At 49.2% G+C, this 18,108-nt stretch overlaps 1 protein-coding gene across 2 annotated transcripts in view; it reads left to right on the forward strand.

Moving 5' to 3' along the window:
* Positions 1-4,817: 4,817 nt before the first annotated feature.
* The window catches only part of SEMA6B (semaphorin 6B), a 44,705-nt gene continuing 31,414 nt past the window's right edge, over positions 4,818-18,108 (forward strand). The window contains exons 1-2 of one of the 2 annotated variants that reach the window (XM_069086778.1): positions 4,818-4,960; positions 5,823-5,971. The gene's annotated coding sequence lies outside the window, so the exon portion shown is untranslated. The remainder of the gene's footprint in view (positions 4,961-5,822; positions 5,972-18,108) is intronic. The other variant, XM_069086779.1, reaches the window with a different exon arrangement.

The following is an 18,108-nucleotide window of genomic DNA, read 5'->3' on the forward strand; positions in this document are numbered from 1 at the left end:
GAGGCACCCTTAAAGGAACAGAGCTTCCAACTCCCCTTCAAACAGCCCTCTGGTTGGTGCAGAAGAGCCACTCCCATTTATTTGCCCAGTATCACACAGCAAGTTTTTGGACCCAAGGGCCTAGAATACATAAATTCTTTGGCCTGCAAAAAGTGCTTTCTTCCCAAATCAAATGCAGCCTCCCTTCTCTTCCCAGAATGGGTCTGCACTGATCACCATCCTCCCCACCTCTGGGTTAGATATTCCCTTCCCTTTTCTGGGCTGCCAGGATGTCTGTTTGTAAAGGAAAAAAAAAAACAAACAAGCTGAATTCTTGGTAGGGGCAGTTAGAAGGGCTGGCCACAAAGCCATTTCACAGATAGAGATAACTGAGGCCTAGAGAGAGAAGACGATTTGGCCGAAGACTACAAAGAAAGTCAGTAGTTTAACCATGACTAGAAACCAAGAGTCCAGTCTAAGGGTCTTGATTAGGAAGAGAAGACCAGAATGGGGATAATCAGAGTGACTCCTGAGGTCAGACTGCAAGTCAAGACTTACCAGTTTTGCTTTGTACTTACCTTGGGCAAGTAAGTCATTGTCCCTCACTGGGCCTTACTGGGTCATCTTCTGCCTCCAAGCCCAGAGCAACTGCTGTTTCCTCCCCCACCTTCCTCCTTCCCTCCCTCTTTCCTCTTCAGCAAAAGCCAAAAAAGGCCATTGACCAAACTTCTAACCCAGTGGTACAGGGAGTGGGGAAGGGGATCATTGATAGGATCTTCCCATGGAGGGGACTCTCTGGTGACCTCGACTCTGGGCCATGAAAGACCCATTCATAGCAGGGGTAGATGCTCGTCTGGAGAAGACAAGAGGAAGGGGGCAGCAGGCACCCTTGCCTCCACCTCCTAGCCTGATGGAGGAAGAAGGCCTTTGTTCTAAGACCCAGTTGTAACCCACTCCCCAGCTTTCCTGACTATTCCCCAGAAGAGAGGAAGTCATAGAATCACAGACTGTCGAGAGTTGGGAGGACCCTTAAAACAGAGAACTTGGCATGTCAGAACTGGAAAGATCCTTTAGAACAGAGATTATAGAATGTCAGCTGGAAGGAACCTAGTCCAACCCCTTCAGATGGAAAGCCCCACAGAGGGAAAAGCAGTTCACATATCAGACTTTCCACTCTCGTGTACCCAGCCTAAAGGGAGGCCAGCTTTCTTACCCGAGCAGAAATGAGCAAGGCCTCTCATCTCCTTTCAGTCCAATGGCTCTGGAGGAAGAGATTGGAGCTGAAATCTTCCTTGGATGTGTAAAACAGAAGGGTGTCGTTTGCTCAGGGTGAGTAGAACCGGAGGTGGGGAGGTTAATGCATGGTTGGTGTGTTGGGGAGAGAGGGGTGGGTAAGGGGAGAAAGGACATCCTTCCACTTTTTTTCTTGTCCACGCTATTCTCTGTAATAGTTATTAGTTATATTCACATCCACACTATTCCTCATATGAGTTATTGGTTACATTTTATTAGTCTTTCCCTCCCTCATCTGGAGAAGCCAAGATTTCCAGGCCAATCTAACAGGCAGGGAGGGACTCCAAGCTGGACACCTAGTTCTGTTCTCCCTTTCACCCTCTGCCCACAACTGCCTTAGCCATAAAAATGACCTCCTATGAATTTTTGCCTTTCACAGGCAGGAGAGAATGAATCAGTGTTGGTAGGCCTGGAGAAATCATGCTGTAGCAGATAAAACCCTAGATTGAGTCAGGAGACCTGAATTAGTCCTGGCTCTGACACAGCTTTCCTTTGTGATTTTGAATAAGTCATATTCGTTCTCTAGGCCTCAGTTTCCCCATGTGTAAAATCAGAGAACTAGCCTTATCCTTTCTGAAGCCCCTCCTCACCCTGGTAATTCCAAGTTCTAGGTTCTTCCAGCTGCAATGTTCTGTGTTCTATGATTATAACACCCAAGGAGACAGGGAGGCCTAAGACAAGAGCAGGTTTTCTTCCCAGTGCTTGGAATCCTCAGAACAGAAAGACTTCTAGTGGTCCTAATACTGATGTATGACAGGGAAAATATTCTCTCTTAGCAATGTGGCTGGCACTTTGGCAGCATGGGGGAGAGAGGGGGAAGGGGGAACATAGGGGAAAGGAAAAAGGTGCTCCTGGGACAGGGGTGAAGGGGGCAGGGAGGCCTCTTCAGCACAGCTGGTGCTGTGGTCCTGGTTGATTTGCCTTTAGAGCCAGACAGGAAGGCTTGGCCATCAGCAGAATGTGGTCACCACCAGGCAGCCTTTCTGTCTGTCAGCAGAGGGGTTGAGGATGCTGATCGGGTTCATGGAGCCTCAGGCCTTTCTGATCTAGAGAAGCCCTACTGGCACAGGGCTCTAGCTCCCATAGAACAGCAGCACCAAAGTTAATGACTGCCCCTTACTCATTCACCCAGCACAATGACTGCACTGCACATCTGTAGGGTACCCCCCCCAAAACAAGCCAGAGCTCCTCCTGCTGGACAGAGTGAGCCCTTGCAGGCCTTTACCTGGCACTTTGGCCATGTACTGGGGGGGAGGGGTGGCCCTGGAAGCCTTAAGCAAAGAACACTGCCCCAAGACTCCAGGGCTTAACTACCTTGCAGGAAAAGGGAAGAAATGGGAAGTAAACAGGACAACTAAATTTGATGAAGACAGAAAGGGGAGCAAGGGACACTGTCCTCCATCTCCCCTTGAATTCCTCCAGTTCTGCCAGTCTGAGCTATTCATTAGGCTCTGAGCAAACATTAACTGGGCATTTTTAGTTTTTCCTAATAATCTGAGTTGGCACACAATGGAAATAGGCAGAGACTGACTAAGGAACACTGTAGTGAGGATTTCTGTGCTGGGGGGGAGGGGGAGAGAATGGGACTAATTGACTCAACAGTCCCTTCCAGCTCTGACATTCAGCTATGAGACTATGATGCCAAGAACTGATGAGTCTTCGATTCTGTCGTTTTAAGAATCTGCAATGCTAAGTCCTAGATTCTGTGGTCCTCTGAAGTTATGACTGACTGATCAAAGGGAGCCCTGGATCCCCACTCCCTCTCTTGGCCCCATCTCCCACTAGGCTTGCTAGGGATATATATCTGCATTCTCTCCTTCCATTGCCCTCCTCTGGCTTCAAGCAAAGGCCCCCAAGTCTCTGAGGAAGCAGCTGCAAATGGTCTCCTAAACTCTATGACCAGAGAGCCAGCCCTTTGGGCTTCCTCCTTGAAGAATAATCCACCCATAGACAATGTGTCTGTTTAAGCCCACTGGCCCTGGCTGTCATCACCAGGTTTCAAGAATGGGCAGGAGGGTCTTCTACAGAATGGCTCTATCACTGACTGGCAGGAAACACTTTAATGGACTAACCAGGTCCAAAGGCCTCTCAGGGCAACTAGGGTTGGGAGTATGGGAGCAGGGAGGCCCAGATGGACCAGATCCTGCTTCAAGGCCCACTGGAGTCTAAATCAAAGCTGGGAGGAGGGGAACGGAAAGAGTCCTTCTGCTCCCTCAATAGGAAGTTCTGCTGTATCTAAATCTGATACTTATTAATAATTAGAGACCATTTGGGCTAGGATTGTTTCTGGAGAATATGCATTTTCATGTATTGTGCATGTGTGTGTATATATATATATGTGTGTGTGTGTATATACACACAATACATGGGTGCCTTGTACAACAATACACAGACTGCATACTCCAGTGGCTTTGCCAGATGCATACACACAGGTACACATGCATGCCCACTTGTACATGTGATATACATGCAAGTAAACGGACATGCATATGCATGTGTGTATCTGTGTCCATCTACCAAAGGAGATGGCATATATAATGTTACACACACACTCATGCCATGTTGTACATAGGGCTGGGGTGCTAAGGATACAGCCCGAGGTGGGGACTGAAATTTGCAAGCCTCATCTTCCCCAATACCAATTACAGTCTCTCTGGGCGCTATCTGAGCCGACAGCCATCTCTTTCTCTGTCTCTGTATCCCTCCTCCCTCTCCCCATCTTCCCCCTTGGGGGGGGGGGAGTACACAGGTTGACCCATTTATATCCAGCGCTTGTCCAAAGGCGCATTCCTTCTCTGATAGGGCTTCTGCTTTGAGTGGGGCTTCCAGTCTCCTTTCTGAGGCCCTGGAAACCGGGATTCCTGGGTCCACTGTCCCAGGAGGACCAACACCCTCCGCCTACCCTGTGTTCTGCCCAAAAGGGGGTGGGGGTGGACAGATTCATTCTCTTAGAGACCTGAAGGGGACCGTCACTCCGGAAGCTGCGGTGCGTGGGAAAAGGGGGGTGGCCCCCCACGCCGCGCGCCCCCCCCTTCCATGGGGCGGGCTGATCCGGGGACAGGATCCGGGCCGGGTTTTTCGTGGCGCCAGGGACTGAGGCTGAGGCAGAGGCTGAGGCAGAGGCAGAGGCTGAAGCTGAGGCTGAGGCCGGGCCGGGCTGGGGAGGGGAAAGGAGGGGAAGAGAAGGGAAGAGAGGGAGAGCCTCAACCGCGGCCGCGGCGGGTGCAAGAGATGCGGGAGGTGCGCCCACCCAGCCCTGGAGCTGCCCGAGCCGGGGCCCTCAGGGAGCGCCCAGGGCCTGAAGGGGCTTGAGGGGGCTGGAGGGGAGGGGACAGAACCGGACAAGACCGCGCCTCCCCACCCCCCTCCCCGCAGCCCCAGCCCCCGCCGCCCCAGCCCCGCTGCAGCTGCCGCTCGGAGCTAGCCTGGCCGGCCCGCGCACCGAACAAGGTGCCGCTGCCTGGGCGCGCACAGCTGCTGCGGCGGCGGCTGTGCGGGGGGGAGGGGGGGAGCCGACCCCCGAATCCTCTCCTTCCCCCCCCCTCTCCCCCCTCCCCTTCCCCCCCGCAGGATGCCCGGCTGAGCTGCCGCCACAGCGCGGGCAGGGACAGGTGCGCGCCGAGCGCAGCGCAGGGCACGGCGCGGGGAGCCGCGCGCAGCCGCTCTCCGGGGACCGCGGGCAGCCGAGGTAAGCGCCCTGCACGGGACCCGGGAAGCGCGGGGCGGGGGCCGGGAGCGCCAGGCGCTATAGCGGAGGAGGGGCTGGGGGGGGGGGACGGGCTTCTGCAAATCTAGGCCCCCGCCCCCCACTCCCCACGGTTGGAGCTGTAGCGGCGAAAGAGATTGGGGTGAACTGGGGGGAGGGGGGAACTGGTAGAGTCCCCGGGTACTCAGTGGAGGCTGGCAGCCCCCGGAGCCGCAAGGGGCAGGTGGCGTGCAATAGAGGGATTACAGATCTCCAAGAGGCGCAGCCAAGGCTGGCAGTGAATTGGGTGGGGAACGACTATCTACCTCTCCACCCTTCTCATCCCCCCACCCCCAGTCTCTTTTTCCCTTCTCCTGGTCGCCCCCTCCTTCTGACTCCCGCGGCTCTGGGCTCAAGGTGTCCAGGCCTGACTTGTAGCCCCCCCTGGCGCCCCCAGACTGAGAGACAAAGGGACAAAGGAAGAATCTATCTCCTGATTGTGGGGAAATGTTTTTTGGGGGGGAATAAAGCATTTCCACCCCCCACCCCACCCCCGACTCGAGGGCGCTGCAGCCTCCAGGCTCTGATTGGTCCCTGGAGCCCGGGGGGTTCCGTCACGTGAGGTTGGGGGGGCGGTTGCACGTGGGAGGTGGAGGGGTTGGGACAACTTAGTTGTCGCCTGCTACGAACTCGGGGTGGCCCGTGGGGGGTGGAGCGGGGCATCGGTTGGGAAGGAAGGAGTGGGGAGAGCCACCGCCCCCTGTGTGCGTGGGGGAGTCGGTGGGCGGGCCTTTGAGCCCGCCCCCTCCGAGTTAGAGGGGGCCGAGCGCCGCCGGTGCTCACTTGCCCTCTCGACACCCCCCAGGACCGGACTCGACCCTCGCTCGCTTGGGTAGCAGAGCTACCTGCTCTGGGCCCCCAAGAGGTGGCGCTGCGGAGGGGTCCAGCACCTCTCAGGGCGGGACACACGACCCAGCGGTGCCCTAGTCCCAGTTCTCGGAGCCCCCAGACCCGGTATGACCGGGGTGGGAGGTAGTGGGAGGATGGCCCAGGTGGACGCTAGTGAGGCTGGGATCGGGAGGAAGACTGCTTTGGGCTTGGGGAAATAGGTTTTCCTCGGGTTTTATAGGCTCAAAACAGCCCCAGCGCTAGGAAAGGAATGGTAGAAAGCATCTATTCTAGTCCATGGGGGGGAGGCGGAGTTCGTCAAGCAGAAGAAACAAAATTAAAGCCTAGATAGGGGGAATATGACTCGTCCCGGGTCACACAGCTGTTTAGTAGACTTGAGACTCGAACCCTGCTCTTCTGACATTCTCTCCATTATAGTCCTGTGCCTCTGATCCGGTTTCCTGGAGATCAACCAGGACTGAGAGAAAGGGAGAGGTCATTCCAAGTCCTTTCTTGTCCTTTCCAGTTTTGAGGGTCTGAAGAAGATTGGGGGGGGGGGACGGTGCTGCAGTTTATTTACCTTTGTTTAGGGTCGAGGACCCCAGTGAGCCAGTGATTTTCTTGGAATTTCCATTGAGGTCGAGTGGTCTGGAGTCTCTGGGATTTAGGAGCTGCCACCAGGACTTGGGCTGAATGAAGGAAGGGGTTGGGGAAGGTGGCTATACCTTAGTGACTGGTCTATTGCATCTTTGAATTTTCCTCCTCATCACCTTTCACACCATAAGCATACCAGTAAACATTTGTTGATCCCTTGATTATGGGTGGACTGCTTTGTGTCAGATCTGTGGGTTTGGGTGCATGGAGGGTAGGCAGATTTGGGATGTGGTCCTTGAGATTGGATCTTTCAGCAGAAACTAGTCCCTAACTTTCACCCTAATTCTCCACCACTACCTATGTATGTGATTGAGGCCAGGGACATAGGGAACTGGGATCCATAGACAGGAATTCAGATCATTGAGGTCTGAACCCCTGGCTTTCTGTCCCAGAGGGAAGGTTGCTATTTATCCAAATAAATAAACTCTGCACAGAGTAGGCACTTAATACTTGTGTGAACTGGACACTTTATTGGCTTTCATCTGCAGATGACCACTGTGAGGGTATCTGCTATGTTGGAAGGAGGGGATAAGCAGGTTATATATGGGAGGTTTGCCCTTTATTTTCCTTCTGATATGTTGGGGAGGGGAGGAGAGGAAAGGGAGAGAAATGTGGTAGTCAGGGCTTGATTCTGACTCTCTACCCAATTCCCCAGTGTAGAAAAGATCAGAGAAAAGGAGTAGGTTGGAAAGAAAAAGGGGGAGGGGGGTACTGCTGCTGCCAGCCAGACTCAGGAAGGTAGCTAGAAGAAGCCACAAGAACAGGACTTCTGCCCAATCTATCCCCCTTCAAGGAGCAGTTTAGAGGCTAGGAGCTTGAGGGTCCTCCAGATACCTTGTCCTAGGAGAACCTTGGGACTAGGACCCTGGGATGATATGACATATCGAATGTCAGGCCTGGAAGGGGCCTTAGAACATAGAACTCAGAATGTTTAGACTGAAAGGGAGCGTAGAATGTCAGGGCTGGAGGGGACCTCAGAGACTTCCTTGTATATATAATCCCCCTCATTTCATAAGCAATGTGGACTCTTTTTTTTTTTTTGGTGGACTGGGAAAAGATAGCCCCCATTTAGCTGTATTTCCCCTCCTCTCTGTCGTTGCTGTTTGGCTACTGGTAGCTTAGGGGGAAGGGCAGGGCAAACAGGGATCCCCACACCCCCTCCCCTAAGGTGGGTCACCTCAGCCAAATCCTGCAGCTGTGCGGCTGTGGAGGGAGGGATGAAGCAGCCAATGGCACAATTCATGGTGCTAAGGAAAAGCAGAGCCTGGGCCAAGGACAGCACCAACAGCAATCCCCTGGGAGCCTCAGGCTGGCTGCAGCCCTCTTCCCCTCCCCTCTCTTCCATTGGGGGAAGGGGGGTGCTGCACATGCTAGGGGGTCAAGGTCATCCATCAAGGCCATAAGCCAGGATCGAGGCAGGGGTGGGGCTACCCAGGCCTGGAGCTCAAGGTCCCTGTCAGCTTCTCTCCCTGGGTTGCTTTGGTGTTGGACATCTGTCTCTGTCTGTCTGGCCCAGAAACATGTCTCTTGGAAACAGAGGCAGCGGTGAGGATAGTGGTGACGCTTTAGACTTGTAAACAGGAGACCTGGCTTCTTATCTCGGTGCTGCCTCTCTCTGGCTGTGTGACCTTGGGCAAATTTCTTCCCTCTCTGAGCCTTTAGTGTCCTCATCTTTCAGATGGGGCTAATAATCCTTGCCCAGAGTTGGTGGGGGGGAGCGAGAGGGTGGGGAAACAGATCTGTGAGGATATGTGAAAAAGCTGCTTGCAAAAGACTAGCACCGAAATGAACAAAGGCCTTAGTTAGAAGGGTAATGTGACCCATTTGTTATCATCCCAAAGATGAGACTTGTCTGTCCAAGGGAGGGTGAGGGAACTACCCCCGAACAGAAAAATGACGCCACCACAAGTCACATACCAGCCTTGGAGGTGGAGTCTGGCCCCTCATGAATAATAATAACTCTCCTTTACATAGTTACTTGAAAGTTTACAAAGTTCCTTAAAAAAAAAATCCCAACAGTACTACAATTATTGTTACCATTTTACAGAAGAGGAAAATTGAGGCACCAAGAGGGTGAATACTTCACCTACAAGCCCACTACTAGCAGGATTAGGGTTCAGGAGTGCTGATTACAGGTCCAGAGCTTTTTCCACTAGTCTGAAACTGCCTTTTTCAACCAAGCTTGACATATTTTTCTTGCTATTCTTCTCCCCGTCCTCCTCACCAATCCCCTCCTCTCCTGGTGAGTTTCTTCCCTGTTTTGGGAAATATTATTCCCTGTTTTTGGCCTACACCCCATTCTACCTAAAAACTAGCAAATAACCCTTTCCCCTCAAACCTCCACTAGTACTTTGCTGTTGCTATTATGCTAAAATGCTAAGTTCTTTATTCCCCCACCGGGTGGTAAGCTCAATGAGGGTAGGGAATAGTAACAGGGAAAGAGCAATGACTCTCAAGTCAAAGGACCTGGTTTCAGGTCTTACGTATGACTGACACACTGCCTCTGTGGCCTCGTACACATCAATTAATTTCCCTAGACCTCATTCTCCTCTTCTGTAAAATGATGGAGTTAAACTTGAAGACCCTTCCAGAACTTGATCCTATTATCTAAATTCATCTTTGTCAGTATCTAGGACTCTGCACACAGTAGGCATTTTATAAATGCTTCTTCTAAGAGAGCTCTACATTGTACCCTAGGCCATCACTCCCCCCTCCCTCATTTGCTAAAGATGCAGGTGCTGCCATTTTTTGCCCAAGCACCCTGAAAAAAATACCTTTTGGCTCATATGTAGTGATAACAGAAGACACTCCTTGGGTCCCTAAAGACAGCTTCCCTCCCCCTCCCCATCCCCCCTTTTGATCCTAGAATTTGTTTTTTTAACATTTTGAAAAATGTATCTTGATAATAATCAGTTTCCTTACTATGATCCTATGCATTTTCTTCATTTAACAGCAATATTCTGAGAAAGGGGTCTTCCCCAGACTGTCAGGGGTGCTTCCCTACTGGCAATAAGGACTCTGTGACATTTACAAAGCCCTTTGCATACTTATCTCCTTTGAGGCTTATCTAAACTGGCTCCTGAGATTGGCGGGGTAAATGGCACTATCTCCATTTTACAGAGGAGAAAACTGAGGCCAAGATTCAGGAAGGGATTTGCTTGAGGTCTTAAGGGGATTGAGCCCCAGGGTCCTCTGGTCACGCTCCTTCTGGGTCTTCTTAAAACATCTATGGTGTGTGTGTGTGCTTGCGTGCACACTTACATGTATCTATACATGTATGCATGTTTGTATGTGCATGTGCACATATACACATATGTATATGTATAGAAATTTTATTCAATTAAGCATTTATTTTTTCTCCCACCTATTCCCCAATTGGAATGTAATAGAATAAGCATTTCTGTAGTACCTACATTGTGCTAGGCACAATACTAAGCATTTTACACCATGATTTCATTTGATCCACTCCTGCCAGGTAGGTACTGTTATTATCTTCATTTTGCCATTTAGGAAACTAAAACAAATAGGCTTGCCCAGCTAATAAAGTGTCTGAGGCCAGATTTGAACTCAGAATGTTGACTCTTTTGGACTACATGCCCAGTGTTCTATTCACTGCACTCCCAGCAACCTTCTCAATTGAACAAGAAAATCCTCCTAATGACTCTGTGCACAGTCAAGCAAAACAAATTCCCCCATTGGCCATACCCCAAAATGTATGTTTCCTGCTTAATTTTGAGTCCATCAGCTTTGTGGATGAGGGGGTAGCATGTTTCATGATCCTCTGGCATCATTGTGGGGTCTTTGCATTGATCATCATACTTGTCTTTCAGGGGTTTTGTTCACACATTTTTCCATCGGCCTCTGTCCATTACCACATTAAGTTCTTTAAAACCCCACCCACCACTCCCTGCACACACTTGGAGCACCCTTCTGCCTCCCCTCAATCTGACTCATCCTTCAAGGTCTCACTGGCCTCCTGCCTCCTCCAGGAAGCTTTCCCTGACCACCCTAGCCAACACTAATCTCCATTTTCCCTAGGCTCTTTCAGCCTTACCACTCTTCCCCCACTGCATAAACACAGTCTCATATTGTGTGTCTTCTTTATCCTGTCTCCAGAACTAGATCATAGATTCCTCTATGGAGCTGAGAATGTTTATCCTAGAGAGATAAAAACTCAGGGATGGACATGATAGCTACCTGCAAGTATTCAAAGGGACATCACATGGAAGAGAATTGTACTGTTTAACCCTATAGGACAGAACCAAGAGCAATGGGCAGATTCCATTAGAGAAAAAAAGAAATACAAAACTTCCTAAGAATGAGAGCTGTCCAAAAGTAGAATTGGTTTCTCTGAGGAGATTGAGTTCCCCATGCAGCTGAAATCTTCAAGTTGAGCCTCCTTTAGGAATGCTGTAGAACAGTCCTTAACCTTTGTTTGTGACAAGGAGCCCTTTGGCCATATGGTGAAGCTCAGAATGCTGTTTTTCAGTGTTTAAAATAAAATATATAGGGATGGCTAGGTGGCGCAGTGAATAGAGCACCAGCCCTGGAGTCAAGAGGACCTGAGTTCAAATCTGGCCTCAGATACTTAACACACACACACAAACTAGCTGTGTGACCTTGAACAAGTCACTTAACCCCAATTGCCCTACCTTCCCCTCTCAAAAAAAAAGTAATAAAATAAAATATATAGGATTATAAAGGAAATCAATTATGTTGAATATCAAAATATTTTTTAAAACTAAATTCATAAACACCAGGTTAAGAAAATTGTATGTAGACATTTGGACTACATACTCTCTGGGGGCCCTTATAGCTTTGAGATTCTGTGACTCTAAGGAAGTCCCATAAAGCTAGTGTAGAACAGTGATCTACAAAGTGGAAGACCAGGACATGAGCCCAAGAAATGTGAGATTAACCAATCAGAGGCCAAAAAGTTGTCTTGAAATAGCTAATCATGAGATTTCTCTGACATAGCCACACTTTTTCTTCCCTCCTCATCTCCTCCCTATGCTGTACAAACTCCTAGTCCAGGGGTGGGGAACCTTGTGGCCTCATGGCACTCTAGGTCCTCAAGTGTGGCTCTTTGGAAGTTTGGATTCCTTCAAAGGGCCATACCTGAGGACCTAGAGGGCCACACGTGGCCTCGAGGATTGCAGGTTCCCCACCACTTTTAGTCCCTTCCTCCTTCTCTAGCCATCTCTAGCCTCAAAGCAGTTATAACTGCCCAGCCACCTGGTACCTAAAGCAGCCATCTATGTCCTACTTACCTGTCCTCTGCCACCAAGATCACTTTCTGGCTTCAGGAGGAGACCCTCAAAAGGTCTACACTCCGAGGCAGGGACTGGTAAAAGCCTCCCTCCTCCACATTTTTTGTTTTGGTTTGGACAGTGAGTAACCATGTATGTATGCATGTATATATATATATATATATATAGTTATATAATTCATTAAAATTGATATGTAGATGGGGTGCTCAAAAGTGTTTTACTTATGGGGTACACTGTCCAAAAAAAGTTTGGAGATCACTGGTTTGGATGATAACATACACACTGAAGGTGATTTAGAACTGGCAGGATGATAGCATGTTTCAGAGCCCACTTGAGACCTGTCTCTAGTGAAATGCCCCAGATAGCTCTACCCTTGGTCTTGTGCTGTTCAGCATTTTTATCAGTGATTTGGTTGCAGGTATCCGTGGCATGCATATGAGACTTGTGGAGAACAGCAAGCTGGAAGAAATAGCCAAGAAACATGTTGGGTGGCGAAATAGGAGTCAAAAATATCTTGGCTTGCTGGAATGTTGGACCAAATTTAACACGTGAAATGTAATTGGGATAAATGTATAGCCCCACTCTTGGGCATTTTATTTTGTAACCCCAAGTACAAGGATGAGAAGGTGTGGTTAGACTGTTAAATAGTTTTGTGAGAAGGATCTGAGGCTTTTAGTGGATAGAAAGCTCCATACGATTCACCAGTGAAACAAGGCAGCCCATCAAAGCTAAATGGATCTTGGGCTGTGTTAATACACGCAGTGCCCAAAACAAGGAAGGTAATAGGCTTGTTGAACTCTGCCTTGGTCAGACCACATCTATGCCATCATGTTTAAGGCTAAGAGCTATATTTCAGGAAGCACATTTTTTTAAATTAACTTTTTTATTTTTATTTAACAAGCATCTGTCTTCTCCCCTCCCCCACTGAGAAATAAACAAGAAAAACAAAAGTCTTGTAACCAGTATGCATAGGCAGGCAAAACAAATTCCAATATTGGCCATCTTATTTCCCACATTGGCCATTTTACTTCCCACATTGACCATCTTAATTTCCACATTGGCCATGCAGGGAGGACATTAACAAACTAGAGTGGGGACCAGAGGAAGGCAACTGGGATAAGTTGAGAGGACAATACAAGGATTGCTTGGAGTATTTGAGAATGTTTAGCCTGGAGAAGAGATGGTTTATAAGGTACATGGGAGCTGTCCTCAAATATCTGAGAGGCTGAGATGGGGAACAGGGCTTAGATTGGCTCTTTTTGAGCACAGAGGGAAGAGCCTAGAGTAATTGAAGTTTTGGAGAAGCTGGCTGTGCCTCCATATAAAGAAAAACATTCTAATGATTGAGGCTGTCCCAAAGTAGAATGAGCTGGCTTGGGAGGTTGTTGTCTATCTGAAACTGAACTTAAAGAGTGGAAGTCTTTAAGCAGAGGCTGTATCACCACTTGCTAGAGATGCTGTAGAGGGTATTTCTACTTGGGCACAATTTGGACTCTGAAGGTCATCCCAGCTCCCAATTTCTGTGACCCCAGAAGGCCTGGGACCATCAAATTATAAAGAGGAAGGTTTTATCATCCTGTCTGAGCTATTCCACTACAGAACAGGCTGTCACATAAAGACCTAAGCTACCCATCAGTGGAAGGGTTCAAGCAGAGGCTGGCTGGGTGACTGATCCCTGTCAGGAAAGTCTTAGATGGTATTTTGTGCCCCCTGAGATAGCTGGAATAGGTGGACTAGGGTTCCTTTCCAGCTCTGAGATTCTAAAAGTCTGTGATTCTAAGATCTCTCTCTCTCTCTCTCTCTCTCTCTCTCTCTCTCTCTCTCTCTCTCTCTCTCTCTCTCTCTCTCTGTCTCTCTCTCTCTGTCTCTCTCTCTCTCCCTCTCCTCCCTCCTCTCTCTCTCTCCCTCTCTCTCTTCTTCTCCTCTGTCTTCCCCTCCCCTCTCTCTCTCTCTCTCTCACACACACACACACACACACACACAGCCTTGCCCATAGTAGCTGCTTAGGAAACATTTTGCTAATTTTCCAATTGACCCATCATCCAGGCCAGAGTTAGGAATTGACAGGCCTCTCTTTGGAATGGAAAAGGTCCTGGAGGCACCAATGCCATCTAATCCCCTGCCTTCTGGTGAGACTGCAGTGAAGGAGCCCAGATGGGTGTCCAATACTGGGTTCTGTCCAAGGCTGCCTAGGCCCTGAGGACGAACCCATTGGAAGAAATCCAATTTGATTCACTTCCCATTAGAGAAGCAGAATGGCACAGTGGAGAGAGCAGCCACTCTAGGGCCAGAGAATCAGGGTTCAAATTCTCCCTGGGGTCCTGCCGCCTTTGCCTGTGTGACCTTGACCAATCACTTAATTTTTCTTGGCATCTGTAAAATGGGGGAACTAGTTGTATCTAAAGTGACTTGGAAGTTTATGATCCTAAGAACTAATAGTAAGCGCCTACTGTGTGCAGAATGCTGTTCTGGACCATGAGATAACCAATTGTAGATAGCATCCAGAACTAGCAGCTAAACCGTCTCACTGTTTTCTCTGCCAGTTGGCTTATATGTGGATTTCTGTGTTCAGTCTGGGTACCACATTTTAGGAAGAACATTGAGGGGCAGGTAAAGCTCAGGAGGAGGTCAGCCAGGGTGTCAGAAATTAGGGACAGGAAAAAGAGATTTAGGAAAACCATGAAAGCTGTCTTCAAATATGAAGGCCTGTTGTGAGGGGAAGGGATTAGCTTTTTTCTGCTTGGCCCCAGAGGACAAAACAAATAGCAAAGTGGAATTTGTAGAGTGGGTCTCTGCTCAGTGTCAGAAGGGGGGGGGGGTTTACCCAGCAACTTTGTACCAATTAGAGCTGTCCTGGAGTGGAACAGATTGCTGTGGGAGGAGTAAGTCCATCCCTGGAGGCTTCCATGTGGAAGCTGGATGACCGACCACTCATAGAAAGAGGATTCCTGTGGAAGCTGATTTGGTTGCTGGGGTCTCTCCCAACCCTGGGATACTATGAATTTTGTGAGCTCAGACAGTCCTTGCCCTTGTGGAGACTCTGATGTCATGAGAAGCAGTTACTGAGTCTGACTGTGTGAAGGGTCCCCCTACAAGCTGCCCCCCCCCACTTCTGTAGAGCAGCTGGGTCTGACCAAGGGAAGCAGCAAGCAGTGTTAGGGCTGGGGCCACTCGCCTGAGGAACATAATTCTCTCTGATTATCAAACCCATTCATCATTCCTCCACAAGGGACATCCAGATAAAGTGCCCGTAAATTAGAAAGTGTTAAGGTGATTTGGGGGGCCGCGAGCCTCAGGTTATTAAAAACCCTTCTTTTGGTGACTAGTCGGGGATCAGGGATCTGCTGCTGCCCTCTCCCTTTCTTTCCCTTCACCCAAGCTTCTGGCAGTACCCCCTCACACACACACACACACACATACACACACAAACACACATATACACAGCACTGCCCCCTCCCTGACTGGATGTCTTTCTCTGAACCAGTAACAAAGCCCAAGGCATGATGGGAGATGTAGTCCTGGACATGTACATGACTGGATTTCCCAGGATAAACCTCTCTTTGCCTTATATCAGCCATGTGAGGGCAGGCGAGGAAATAACTGTGCTGGTAACTAATTCCCAAGCCCTCCCCTACAGGTGCAGGTGGGAGAGGGCAAGGGCAATGTGAGGGACCAAGTGTATGGAGCCTACAGTAGTATCCACCCCATCCCTCCAGTCTTCTCACAAGTAGGCAACATGGTGTGTATGGCCAAGAGAGCATGAGCAAGAGGAAGAAGATTTGGGTTTAAGTCCTAGCCATACCGCCTATTAGCAATGAGGCCTCCCTCCACCAAGGCTTTCCCCATCTTGAAGTCACAGTTTCTACCTTTATAAAAGGGTATGAATAATCCCTACACTGGGTAGCTAGTAGCTGCAGGGGATAGAGTGCTGGGCCTGGAATCATGAAGACCTGAGTTCAAATCCAGCTTCAGACACTTACTAGCTGTGTGACCCTGGGCAAGTCACTTAACCCTGTTTATCTCAGTTTCCTCATCTGTAAAATGAAATGGAGAAGGAAATGGCAAACCACTCTAATATCTTTGCCAAGAAAACCCTAAATAGGGTCACAAAGAGTCTGAAACAACTGAACAACAATAAAAATCCCTACACCCCCCTACTTGACCCAGTGGTTTATAAGTAAGGTATACAGTGAACTTTCAAGTACTGGAGAGCTGGCAGCTAGTAATGATGTTAGCATTCCCTGAGGCTTCTTCATAGATGGCCCCCATGTAGCAAAGATCGATGGCTTCTGCCCATTTAGTGATTCTCTGGGGGATGGGGAAGGTCTGGGGGAGTTTCAACAGGCAACAAAGAGCAGGCAGGAAAGCAGAGCCCAGGGCCACTCAGCCTTCCCTCAACTGCTTCCCCCTCCTCTCCTCTCCTTTCATCTCCTCTTCATTACTAGGAGTACTGTCCCTATATCATTTTCAGGGAGGATTCTGGGTTGTTGATTTGGATTTTTTTTTCCTGAGAGAAGGGAGAAATATGGTAAGGTATGGAATATTTAACTGACAGAGACAATGTGGTTTAGAGGAATTGCTGCTGGATGTGGTGGTAAGTGAGAACCGCTCAGGCTTGCTTCTGCTACTAACCAGCCATGTGGTCTTGGGTAAGCCACTGCTCTCTGGTCCCTTAGTTGACTTCTTTGTAAAGTAGGGCTAATGATACCTGCCCTCCAGGGTGGTGAGGAAAGCCTTAAGCATGGCCACAGGAATGGCAGTTGCCAAGAATGTGGCTCTTTGGATCCTTGGCTCCTGGGATCCTTGGCTGGACAAGTTGTCTCCTGACTTAGCGGGAAGGCTGATGGGAGGCAAAACCAGGTTGTTATCCATAGAGATAAAGGCCTTCATCCCAAGTGAAGACAGAAAGAAATTGGTTTGTGGTTGTAGCCACTTAGCTCCAAGGTAGACAATGGGAGGAATTTTCAGACCCTTAGAGTTTTGAGACACTGTGTGAACAAGGAGTATACTATTGACCTTACTTCTCTAGGAAATTTCCACCTTTCGGAGATGAAAGTTTAAGCAGGAAGGATTGACCTGGAAGTAGTCATGGCCCTTGCCCAGAGGCCACCTGGGAAAACTGAATGCAGCTACAGAGCCCCTGGAAAGCATTTTGCAAGGAAGAAGCTTCCTTATGATGTATGGGAAAAAAGGCTAGGCCAATGAACTAGGCTTTATCTCTGGAAGCAAAGCTGGACCACACCCCATCACCCAGATGTCCTCACCCTTTGGGCCTGGAGTACCTCTTGGTGAAAGGATGGTTTCTGTGTGGGCAGAGACCTAGCAAACCTGGGACCATGGGGTGATCCACTGAAGTCAGAGTTGGGAGGTACCTAAGAACAGAGACTGTAAGTGATGGGAGATAGCCATCTGGATACAGAACACAGAACATCAGAGAGGGCCCTTAGAACAGTGACTGAAAGAGCCAAGAGGTTCCTTGTGAAAAGAACACTAGATTTAGAATCAAATTCAAATCTTGTCTTAGACACTATGTGACCCTGAGCAAGTCACTTAACCTATGTCAGCCTTCGTTTCCCCAAATGTAAAATGGGATGTGTGTATCTCACCTACTTTACAGTGTTGTTGTGAGGATTACATGAGATAAAACAAACCTTCAGCTGTATAAATATTAGTCATCATGTTAGGGCCCTTGGAAGTCGTCTAGTCCAGTTCTGCCCTTTGCAGAGAGGAAGGGGCACTGTGGTGCAGTAGGAAGAATAGCTTTAGAGGCAGGGGACCTGAGTTCAAATCCCAGCTCTAAGTACTTGCTACTTTCCTGACCTTGAAGTCACTAAATTTGGGGGCCTCAGTTTCCTCACCTGTAAAATGAGTATCTTAGACCTTTAAGGTTCCTTCCAGATCTTCATCGATGACTTGGCACTGGATGGCCACCAGATCCCTTCCAACTCTAAAGTTCTGTGAATCTTTGAAAGTCTCATAGCTGATTACTAGCAGAACCCAAATTCCAGGTGGGCTCTGAATCTAGGAATCTTTTTACTACTGAGCAGAAAATGAAGGAGCTCTAAAATGACTAAAATACAAAGTCTACCTTGATTCTTTTAACTGTTGCTCTTCCTTACTTATTGTCTGGCCCCATCCTCCCCTCCCTTCTGTTAGCCCCTCCTTGGGACATTCCAGGCCACTGACTCACTGGGGTCTTGTGGTCCGCTCTGACCCCAGAGCTTTCCCCCCCCCCCCCCCCCCCCCCCCCCCCCTCCCCCTCTTTTTTTTTTTTCTTTTTTCTTTTCTGTTTTTCTCCTCTTCCCCCCACACCCCCCCCCGCCCATCCCACCCCCCCCC

The sequence above is a fragment of the Petaurus breviceps genome, unplaced genomic scaffold (assembly GCF_028583685.1).
Source record: "Petaurus breviceps papuanus isolate PSGF00001 unplaced genomic scaffold, PetGlider_PUasm1.0 180, whole genome shotgun sequence".
In the NCBI taxonomy this organism is placed as follows: Eukaryota; Metazoa; Chordata; class Mammalia; order Diprotodontia; family Petauridae; genus Petaurus; species Petaurus breviceps.